The 11,868-nt window shown below is 44.3% G+C and overlaps 1 long non-coding RNA gene across 1 annotated transcript; it reads right to left on the reverse strand.

Moving 5' to 3' along the window:
• Nucleotides 1-3,701: 3,701 nt before the first annotated feature.
• On the reverse strand, nt 3,702-11,627 carry LOC110743853. Its single transcript, XR_002523596.2, has 3 exons — nt 10,186-11,627; nt 8,300-8,406; nt 3,702-3,715 (listed from the first exon to the last, which is right to left on the reverse strand). It is a non-coding gene; the product is annotated as an uncharacterized LOC110743853 (long non-coding RNA).
• Between the last annotated feature and the right edge of the window lie 241 nt (nt 11,628-11,868).

Consider the following 11,868-nt stretch of genomic DNA (forward strand, 5'->3'; position numbering starts at 1 on the left):
ACTCAGATTTAGAAAGCAAAGAAAATTTATATATTTGGCAGTTTTAATCCCATCAACCATACTTTATGAAAACTTGAATAATGCCGAGATGGAACATATCAGATCATTAGAAATAGAGTGGAAGAGGGTAGCCAAAGACCCAGGAAATAATGAGCAAATCTCATCTACGATTTTCCTCAGCTTTCGTTCCCAATTCCAGAGGAAGTAGATATCCCTCAATGTAAAAGATGTTTAAAATGTTCAATGGCATTCTTTTATTGTGCTACTGAATACAGTTTGAAAGCTTAAAGTGAACATTTGAGCTTAATGTTTAAAGATTAGAAACAATTAAAAGAAAAAAAACTCCAGTAGGCTTATAATGCAAATAGAATAGGAAAAATTATACTAAGACATCTCAAATTTAAAGAAGAATGTCCCAATCACAAAAACTTAATGTGTAATTGCATAAAAAATGCCAGTGGAGTGAAATTAGAAATTCAACAGATGGTCCCCAAATATTTCTGCAGTATATAAGAACAATTGTTCCCTAACTCTTCTTAAATAAAAGTGTGAATAATTAAATGCAATTTAAATCATCTAATCCAAATCAATCAATTCGTTTTTATGAAATCACCCAGGGGAATCAAGACAAGGTAACTTTCACTGAAAATACAATTTCTCATTTAATTAATAAACAACTACTGAGGGATTATTGGCATTAGTAGGAAGACACATCTATTAATAAGAAAAAATAAATACAATATAAACCTTTACCGTTGAAGAACTCCTAGTTGAAGGAAACTGATCATATGCAACTAAGAATTTGAGAATACTGACCATGATTTTTTGATGAATGTTCAAATAAACAGATTGACTGTTATAACAGACTGAATTTTCCTAAGATGCCAGTGACTTGTAAGAAAAGATTTACAAGATCCGACACGTGGTGAGAGCTGAACTTGGTGTCACATAGTGTCCTTTTTCTGGACTTTTCACCAGTAATAAGTTTTGCTTTTAGCAACCATTTAAAAATGGTTAATTTAACCAGCCTGGGCAATATAGTGAGACCTCGCTACACAAAATACAAAAATTAGCTGGCGTGGTGGTGCATGCCTGTGGTTCCCTCTACTTGGGAGGCTGAAGCAGGAGGATTACTTGAGCCCAGGAGGTAGAAGCTGCAGTGAGCCGTGATTGCACCACTGTACTCCGGCCTGGGCAACAGAGCAAGTTCCTGTCTCAAAGAAAAAAAAGGTTAATTTAAATGCATTTTTATTCTTTTTAGCGTTGCTGTATCTTGTTAAATACATCTCTCCAGTAGTCTTTATCTATTCAAGGTAAATGTACTCTGGCAGCCCAACTTATGTTCATCTTAATTTTCCTGAGCTGTTAAGGACCTCACAGGGCCACTATTCTAAAGACATTGTTTCTCAAACTTCAGTGGGCATAAGAATCACAGGAAGGGCTTGTTAAAAAAATGGGTTGCAGCTGGGCGCGGGGGGCTCACACCTCTAATCCCAGCACTTCGGGAAGCCTAGACGGGCGGATCACACGGTCAAGAGATTGAGACCATCCTGGCCAACATGGTGAAACCCCATCTCTACTAAAAATACAAAGATTAGCCAGGCATGGTGGCGTGCGTCTGTAGTCCCAGCTACTCGGGAGGCTGGAACAGGAAAATCGCTTGAATCCGGGAGGCGGAGGTCGCAGTGAGCCGAGATCAGATCACTGCACTCCAGCCTGAGTGACAAAGCGAGATTCTGTCTAGTCTCAAAAAACAAATAAACAAACAAACAAACAAAAATAGATTGTTAGCCCAACCCTCAGAATTTCTGGAATGGGGTTCTACTCACTGAGTAGGTCTTGAATGGAGCCCCAAAATTTGGATTTCTAATTAGTTGCCAGGTGATAGTAATACTACTCATCCAGGAATCACAATATGAGGAACCACCGTTCCAAGTGATATCTATTTGCTTGTTTTCAGGTAAGATAGTTGAGATCACAAGAAGAGTTGAGGAAATCAAGAAAGAATTTTCTTATTCCCTTGAAAATCTCAGGTCTGGTTCTGTGTATTCATGTATTCAACGTCAATCTTTTCCCTTCTGCAGGGTTCTGGTATTGGGTGTCTTTTTTTTTTTGAGACGGAGTTTCGCTCTTGTCTCCCAGGCTGGAGTGCAATGGCGCAATCTCCGCTCACTGAAACCTCTGCCTCCCGGGTCCAAGTGATTCTCCTGCCTCAGCCTTCCGAGTAGCTGGGATTACAGGCACCCACTATCAGCATTTTGTTGCTCGATTCTTAAATATGACACACAACCAACAAATATCAGACATTTGAGGGAGGACTCTCTTGTGGGAGAGAGAAATTGAAATAACAAAAAGTGAACTGATGAAAACAGAGACTAAAGAAGGAAAAGAAAACTATATATAGTTAGAAATATTTACTATTTCTAGAGTTACATGAGATATATATATATACAGACAGAGAGAGAGAGAGAGAGAGAGAGAGAGAGTCAGGAGAAAGTTGCAACCATGAAACAAAAGCAGACAGAATAATTTTTTTTTAAAGAAGAAATAGTGTTCAGGATATAAAAAAAAGAGCCTTAGGATTGAAAATAGGAGGCTGGGCACGGTGGCTCATGCCTTTAATCCTAGCATTTTGGGAGGCAGAGGTGGATGGATTGCCTGAGCTCAGGAGTTTGAGACCAGCTTGGGCAAAACCAGTGAAACACTGTATCTACTTAAAAAATAAAAATAAAAATAAAGGAAAAGAAAAAGAAAAGAAAATAGGAAAGTAGAAATGAAAAAAAAAAAAAAAAGATTAGAAAAGAAAATGAAGGAAATTTCCTAGAAGGCAAAGCAGAAAGACAGAGAAGACCAGTTCAAGAAGTTCAGAATTCAAATAGTAAGAGCTCAAAAAAAAGAAGAAGTAAATGAATAATCTAAGAAAAATTCTCTGAAGTATAAATTACCAAATTTAATGAATTCATCCAGTGGACACCACAATGGATTAAAAATAGATCTACACCAAAGTCTGTGATCAGGAAATCTGAGTACACAGCAGACAAAGAGAAGAACTTTAAGCTTCCAGACAGGACACAAAAGAGGACAAATAGAAAGGACTGAAAGTAAAAAACGGCATCCATTGTTTTACAACAACATTGGAAGCAAGTGGGCAATGGAACAAGACTTTCAAATATTCTTTTTTTTTTTTGAGACAGAGTCTCACTCGGTCGCCCAGGTTGGAGTGCAGTGGCTGTTACACGTGCAGTCACAGCACACTACGGCCTCTAATTCCTGGACTCAAGCAATCCCCTCACCTCAGCCTTCAGCATAACTGGGACAAGAAATGTGCCCCACTACGCCCAGCTTCTCATATGCATATTTCTAATAGTTAGATCTCAAGTTACTCACTAGAATGAGAGAAGCGTTCCAAACACCAAATACCTTTTTGGAATACATCCCTGCCATGTATTTGAAAAAGCAGGTGCAGGCTTGGCGTGGTGGCTCATGCCTGTAATCCCAGCACTTTGGGAGGCCGAGGTGGGCAGATCACCTGAGGTCAAGAGTTCGAGACCAGCCTGACCAACAACCCCATCTCTACTAAAAATACAAAAAAATTAGCCAGGCATGGTGGTGGGCGCCTGTAATCCCAGCTACTTGGGAGGTTGAGGCAAGAGAATCACTTGAACCTGGGAGTCAGAGGTTGCAGTGAGCCGAGACTGTGCCACTGCACTCCAGCCTGGGTGACAGAGTTGGACTCTGTGTCAAAAAAAAAAAAAAAAAAGAAAAGAAAAGGCAGGTGCTCAGGAACTAAGCCAACAAATAGAACTGTATTCAAAATCTGAAAAAAGACTAGATTACTTATTCTGCTTTACCCATTTAACCTGTCCTTGTTTGGAATTTAAAAGTTTGAAAACTGATGTTGAGTACCAACAGGGACTGAAGACAACCCATTAGAATGTAAGCTCCGTGGAGACAGGATTTTTTTTTTTTTCCTTTTTTTTCTAGTTTTTTCATTAGTATAGTCCAAGCATAGAAGACAGTTCTGGCACCAAGTATGTATTTAATATATATTTATTCAATTGACGAAAAACTGAAAGAACAAATGAATGCCAGAGACAGTTAAGAGTCTACAAAATAGCAGCTGAATTTATAGGTACTCAAGCTTTTGAAAAATTAAATTTTCATTCATAACTTTCTACTGATTACCTTTACAACCAAACCTGCAAAAGAATGGTAGTGGATATTTGTCATAGTCCAATATGATGAATGACCATCATCTTTTTAAACAATTTTTTTTTTCTTTTTTTGAGACAAAGTCTCACTCTGTCACCCAGGGTAGAATACAGTAGTGCAAACACGGCTCACTGCAGACTCAGCCTCCTAGGTTCAAGCAGTCCTCTCACCTCAGCCTCCCAGCTACCTGGAACCACAGGTGCATGCTACCATATCCAGCTATTTTTTTTTTATTTTTTGTAGAGATGGGGTCTTGCCATGTTGCCCAGGCTGGTTTCGAACTCATGGGCTCAAGCAATCCTCCCCTTGGCCTCCCAAAGTACTGGGATTACAGGTGTGGGCCACTATGTTAAACAACCATACTACATTAAAGGACATTTTTGTGGTATTAAATGACATTTTCATTTCAGCCTCGACCTGCTGGGCTCAAGCGATTCTCCTGCCTCAGTCTCCTGAGTAGCTGGGACTACAGGCATGTGCCATCATGCTCAGCTAATTTTTAAATTTTTTGTAGAGACAGGGTTTCCCTGTTTCTCAGTCTGGTCTTGAACTCCTGGGCCCAAGCCATTCACCCACCTCGGCCTCCCAAAGTGCTGGAATCACAGGCATGAGCCATTGCATCCAACAACGATTCTTTTAACAACAGCTATCCCTTCCCTATTCTGATCATATGACTGGCAAATCACCAAATACTTAAGTTTTTAGTCTGTACAAGTTTTACTTTACTGGCAAAAGGGAGGATTTATTCACGTGCTTTGATATGGTAAGTATTCTATGCTTTTTGATTTTTTTCTTAGTATCTATTTGGAATAATTAATCCTTAATCTGTGGGAGTAGCCTACACAAATCTCTAAATATGTAAGCTGACTTCCATCATGCTATTACAAGAACACATGAGTTAGGCCCTCCTTCCTTAAAAAGATACCCAATATGGCCGGGCACAGTGGCTTACGCCGGTAATCCCAGCATTGTGGGAAGCCAAGGCAGGCAGATCAACTGAGGTCAGGAGTTCGCGACCAACCTGGACAACATGGTGAAACCCCGTCTCTATTAAAAATACAAAAATTAGATGGGCATGGTGGCAGGTGCCTATAATCCCAGCTATTCAGGAGGCTGGGACATGAGAATCGCTTAAACTTGGGAGGTGGAGGTTGCAGTGAGCCGAGATTGCACCATTGTACTCCAGCCTGCAACAGAGCGTGACACCGTCTAAACCAAAACAAAACAAAACAAAACAAAACAAAAACCAACCAAACAAAAAATTGGGGGCACCAGGTGCGGTGGTTCACACCTGTCATTCCAGCACTTAGGGAGGCTGAGGCAGGCAGATCACTTGAGCCCAGGAGTTTCAGACTAGCCTGGGCAACATGGTGAAACTCTGTCTCTACAAAAATATACAAAAATTAGCCGGGCATGGTGGTGTGCGCCTGTGATCCTAGCTACTCGGGAGGCTGAGGCTGGAGGATTCCTTGAGCCCACGAGGTTGAGGCTGCAGTGAGCCATGATTGCACCACTGTACTCTAGCCTGGGCGACAGAGCAAAACCCTGTTTGGAAAAAAAAAAAAAAATTGTTTTGAAAATTTCATTACTGATGTCTTAATGTGGTTTTGGGAAGGAACAAAATTTGGACCATGTGTTCAACTGCCATCTCTACCTAGAAGTGAATAATGATTCATTTCTCAATACATGTTTTTCAAGCATTTACTACTTGCTAGGCACTGTGCCAAGATATACATAGAAATATGGAGAAAGGTTATTACTCATTTTGCTTGATTAACTCTACTAAGTTTAAAAAAATGGAAATCTCTCTCTAAGTTTGATGCCCTAGATTGTTTAACAGTTTTTTTTCCTTTCTTGGCCTCTGAATTTGTCTTGATTTTGGTGTAAATGTGTGTTTTTTAAAAATATGAAAGAAGAGATTCTAAAGGGGAAAAAGATATTGAGTGTAAGATATTAAGTGACAATGGGGGGGGGGCACGTCCTCAAATCTGAATATAGCATTTGTATAAGCCATCTAAGTGTCTTAAATAGTGGATAAAAATGATATTAGCAAAGAGTAGAGAACTATTTTATCTATCAACATTCAGAGAGAAAAAACGAAATCACTACCAGGAAATACCACAAAAGTGGGAGGTTCTTGCTGGTTGGTGGAAAAGAATGCTGAGAGTAGACGGTTGGTCATTAGTAGAATTTGGCTCATGAGAGAGTAAAAGGTCTTGGCTTTTCGTCCATCAGTGATGGTAGTGCCATGAATTGAGGATACTACTTCTTATTAAACTCACTGTTACAGAAATTGTCCCTGTTGATCACAAGGGGATAGTTATTCTCCTTTTCTCTTTTCTGAGACAGGGTTTCATTCCCATTGCCCAGGCTGGAGTGCAATGGTGCAATCTTGGCTCACTGCAGCCTCCGCCTCCCAGGCTCAAGCAATCCTCCTGCCTCAGCCTCCCAAATAGCTGGGACTACAGGCACACACCACCATGCCCAGCTAATTTTTGTATTTTTTGTAGACACAGGGTTTCGTCATATTGCCCAGGCTGGTCTGAAACTCCTGGGCTCAAGTAATCCACCAGCCTCAGCCTCCCAAAGTGTTGGGATTACAGGCGTAAGCCACTGCGCCTGGCCAGTTATTCTCCTATAGAGCAGGAAGCTACCAGACGGTCTATTAGCCATCAACCTTGGATCCTAGTGGATAACGTTAGGAGGCCAGTCACTTCATCCAGATAGCAATTTACTACTCCCACTTAACACCTGACTTGATTCTCTTCTCTCCTTCTCCTCTTAGCTTCCTAGAATACTTGTCTTCTAAAAAGGGGCCAAGGCTAAGTCAATCTGCCAAGGAAGCAAAAAGCCCATTGCTTTGGCTACTTTTCCTTTTGACTATAAAGGTTTCTCTGGGCAACTCAGGTGTCCTTGATAAAATATGCATAGGTGTGTTCAAGGATGAAGTGTGTGTGTTGTGTGCGTGGGGAGGCTGAAACCATGTTGACAGAATTCCTATGTCTGTCCAGTAGTGGATTACAGTGAATGGACAGTGAATTAAGCTCTATTAGATTGCTGGGCATGGTGGCTCGTGCCTATAATCCCAGCACTTTGGGAGGCTGAGGTGAGACGAGCACTTGAGCCCAGGAGTTCGAGACCAGCCTGAGCCATATAGTGATACCTTGTCTCTACAAAGAAAAGTTTAAAAATTAGCCAGGCATGGTGGCATGTACCTGTAGTCTCAGGTATTTCAGAGGCTGAGGTGGGAGGATCACCTGATCCCAGGAGGCAAACATGCAGTGAGCTGAGATTGCGTCACAACACTTTAATTTGTGCAATAGAGTGAGACCTTGTCTCAAAAAAAAAAAAAATCTATTAGATTGTAACTTCCTTGAGGGCAGTATGGGTTTTAGACTTTCTGTCCTGAAACATTTAACACCATGCCTGGCATGTAAGAAATGCACATTAAATACTTTTCAATATTAATTTATTGATAATGATTAACTTATACTACAGAAATAGTACTATTAATTAATGCTGAATTTGTATTACTTAGTTGTTTCTCTCTGAACTTTTCAATAAAGGCTTCTGGATCTATCTAGATGGGTCAGCAAAGGCCCAGAAATGAGTTAAAAGTGATACAAAACTCCACTTTTTATATTCCTTTTGTCTTCTTTGTAAGTCAGAGCTATTATAGGAGATTCACTGGTGGGAATCATTTTCTCTTATTAAAAATGACACACACGGCCGGGCGCGGTGGCTCAAGCCTGTAATCCCAGCACTTTGGGAGGCCGAGATGGGCGGATCACAAGGTCAGCAGATCGAGACCATCCTGGCTAACATGGTGAAACCCCGTCTCTACTAAAAAATACAAAAAGCTAGCTGGGCGAGGTGGCGGGCACCTGTAGTCCCAGCTACTCGGGAGGCTGAGGCAGGAGACTGGCGTAAACCCGTGAGACAGAGCTTGCAGTGAGCTGAGATCCAGCCACTGCAGTCCAGCCTGGGTGACAGAGCGAGACTCCGTCTCAAAAAAAAAAAAAAAAGACACATGCAAAGGCTGTATTATGAAAAATAATTTCAAGTTATAACGTCAAATGAATGATACCTTTAATTCCAGCTCCTCCTTTTTGGGTCTGCTATGCTCTTGGCACTATGTTAGGTGCATGGTACTGGCAGATGCATGTCGGTCCGAACCCTCAAGGAGTTCACAATCTAATAAAGAAAATAAATTATAAAGTAAAGCTATATGGGCCATAATAGATATGAAAAACTTCACCAATCAGTCCCTAAGTAATGAGGGAGCCCCTATGACTGAGGGTTTGGGCAGACAGATATTCTTCCTCTGCGCTAGTTGTGTGAGAAGGATGAGAAGAAAATCTTGAAAACAGCATAAATCCTACATGTGGGATCACATACCTTCTCCTTCCCCAAGATTTCTCTCCAGTTTTACCATGGAGTCATAGAATCTTATCGCAGTGCGATGGTTTGAATGTGTCCCCCAAAAGTTCATGTGTTGAAAACTTAACCCCCAATGCAACAGTGTTGAGAACTGGGACCTTTAAGAGGGACTTCAAAGAGGGTAGAGTCCTCATGAATGGATTATTCTCTGTTGTGTGTGCTCACTTGCCCTTCTACATGGGATAACACAGCAAGAAGGCTCTCTAGAGACGCCAGTTCTTGGACTTACCAGGCTCCAGAACCATGAGCCAAATAAACTTCTTTATAAATCACTCAGTTTATGGTATTCTGTTAGTAGCAGGAGAGAATGAACTCAAACACATGGGAATGGGGCCTTAAGTTATCTAATCAGACTTCCTACCTGATGTTTATGTTTATGTCTTTGCTACTAAAAAAATGGTCATTGGGCTGGCACTGTGTAGACCATACTAGATTACAGACAACAGAAAATTCGAATCCGATTGGTCTAATCAGTGAAGAACTCAGAAGTTGCTTGATTCGGAGCCTCAAAAATGTCACCAAAGCCAGGTGTGGTGGCTCATGCCTGTAATCCCAGTGCTTTGGGAGCCTGAGGAGGGCAGATCACTTGAGGTCAGGAATTTGAGACCAGCCTGGCCAACATGGTGAAAACATGACTCTACTAAAAAAATAAAAAATTAGTTGGGCATGGTGGCACACGCCTGTAATCCCTGCTACTTGGGAGGTTGAGGCAGCTTGAACCTGGAAGACGGAGGTTGCAGTGAACTGAGATCCTGCCACCGCCCTCCAGCCTGGGTGACACAGCCAGACTACGTTTCAAAAAAAAAAAAAAAAGTCACCTAAGATCAGATCTCAGTGTATGTTTTCTTGATGTCTGCTTTATTTTAACCTGACTAGACTTGTGTTTGGAAGATGGCTACCCACCATCCAGGGGACCCGATTTTTGGGTACATGTAGAAAAAAGCTCTCTCACAAAATGGAAGAAAAACTTTTCCCAAGAAAGACCAGGAAATTGCTCCTCTCATTGGCCCAAATACGTTACGCCCATTGCCAACCAATAACTGTGGCAGGGAATGGGATTATGCTGTTTTAGGTTGGAATTGTGCTACGTTGCTTAGATTGGAACCACCTGCCCCTGTAAGTAGGCAGAGCAGGGATGTGACTAAGAACTGGGCTTGTTTACCCAGATAAGGAAGAGTGGATATTGGGGAGTCTAGGCCACCACAGGATCTGTCATAAATTTTAGGTACAGCCAATGCAAAGCCTTGGAAATCACCTGACAGCTGCGGTTGTACCATCCGCCCTCCGTATCTGGGGTTTCCAAATTCTGGGATTCAACCAATTGAAAACAAAAAATGTAGTTAGGCTTATCAGGCCTGAAAATATACGAAAATACAGAGCCTGAAATATAGCCTGAAAGTGTACTGAAAATATAGAGATTTCTTTGGATGATTATTCCCTAAATACACCTTAACAACTATTTACATAGCATTTGCACTGTATTCGGTTTTATAAGTAATCTAGAGATGATTTAAAGAATATGGGAAAACACACCATTTTTACGTAACAGACTTGAACATCTTAGAAAATCCAGAGTCCGGGAACCAATCCCACGGATACAGAGACAACTGTACTAAGTACAGTAATGGCATATGGTAGCTGAATCTACCTCTCTTTCCATGCCAGTCCGGAATCCAAAGGCTCCTTCTTGCCATGTCCTCAGGCGTCGGCTGCTTCCTTCCATTTGTTACTTTGTGTCTTCTTTCCTCAGTGTTTCTTCTGCGTGGGCCTTACTGGTCTTTACCCACTCACTTACCTAAGAGTCAAAACACTGGCTGCCATTCAAGAAAATCTCACTTCCAGCCCAGAATCGAAGAACTGAGGTTTATTTTGTCTTCTTTCTACTCTGGGGCTTCTTTGAGGCCAAGTTCAGAACTTGCGCACAAGACAGTGGCTGTGTGACAGAGCCACCCTGGGCTGTCTCCGTTAGATGAAGAGACTGGCTTGATCCATTCCCAAGAACTCGTCCCACGTGCAATTCTGTGGCTCCGAATGGGATTTGGGTGGGAGGAGGTGATTGGAGATGTGGGGTCTTGGTGAGTGGGGTATTTGAGAACCTGAAGCTCACACGGCTTTTTCTGGTTTGAGGGAGGTTTGCCCTTTCTCCTGCATTCGGCTCAGCATCGAATCTGACCGGCCGCGCCTCCTCGCGGAACGGCCGAGGAGGCTGGGTCTCCCGTCCCCACGCGCGCGGTGTCTGCGCCCACTGCAGCCCTCCTGGGCGGGAGCCTCTGGGCCCAGCTTAGGGTGGCGTCCAGCGTGACCTGCTGGGGAATGGCAGCCTTCAGTGCTCTGCGGCCTCGCGTTGCGGCAAGTTCGGGGACCTGGGCTGTGGATCCAGATGCTCCCACAGTTGTGTCTCCGTCGCTCCGCTTCGGGGGCCGACAACCAGCAAGACCAACGCGAGGAGGCGCCACAGTGCCTGCCGCCCCGCTCTCAGGGTGCCCGGACGAGGTTTCCTCAGCGAGCGGTCGGGGCCTCCTTCTCGAGGTGCCTGCGAGCGCCTCCTGCCCCTCCCTGCCGGCCCCAACTCCGTCCCGCCTCACCCGACCGCGGGCTTTGTCCACCCGCCGCGGTGCGGCTCCTCCCAGTCCCCCGCCGGCTCCTCCCCGCCCCCTCTGCCGGCCCCACTTCCTAGGCAGCGGAGCGGGCCGGGGAGGAAAGGGTTAACTCGCGGCTCTTCCCGGCGCGGAGGGATCCGGAGGCGAGCCGAGCGCGGTGGTGAGGCCGCCTCAGCGAAAAAAATGTCCGCCTGAGGAGACCCACAAGTTCTATTCGGGGGGACCGACAGCCCGCCCCGGGAGGAAGGGGCGGCCAGGCCCGAAAGCCGCCTCCCCCGCCCAGACCCGAGAGCTCGTGCGGGGCAAAGTGAACCGAGCGGCTGGGCGGTGCAAGGGGAAGCCCAAGCCCGCTTTCCCGGCCAAAGTGAACTTTAATCGGGGTGGTTGGATGCGGAGACGGGGCGGCAGGTAATTGCGGGCTAGCGAGCGGGAGGGGGCGGCGCGGCAGGGCTGGGGGCTGCGGGACGCCGCCGCGTCCCTGCTGGAGCGGGGGCGCCCCCGTCCCCCGCCTCAACTCCGCGCCCCTTTGTACAGCGCCAAACCCGGGGTCCCCTCCAAGTTGGGGAGCGGAGTGGAGGCGGAGGCTCGAGTCACGGGCGCTCAGGCCCGCTGGCGG

This window comes from Papio anubis, chromosome 7 (assembly GCF_008728515.1).
Source record: "Papio anubis isolate 15944 chromosome 7, Panubis1.0, whole genome shotgun sequence".
In the NCBI taxonomy this organism is placed as follows: Eukaryota; Metazoa; Chordata; class Mammalia; order Primates; family Cercopithecidae; genus Papio; species Papio anubis.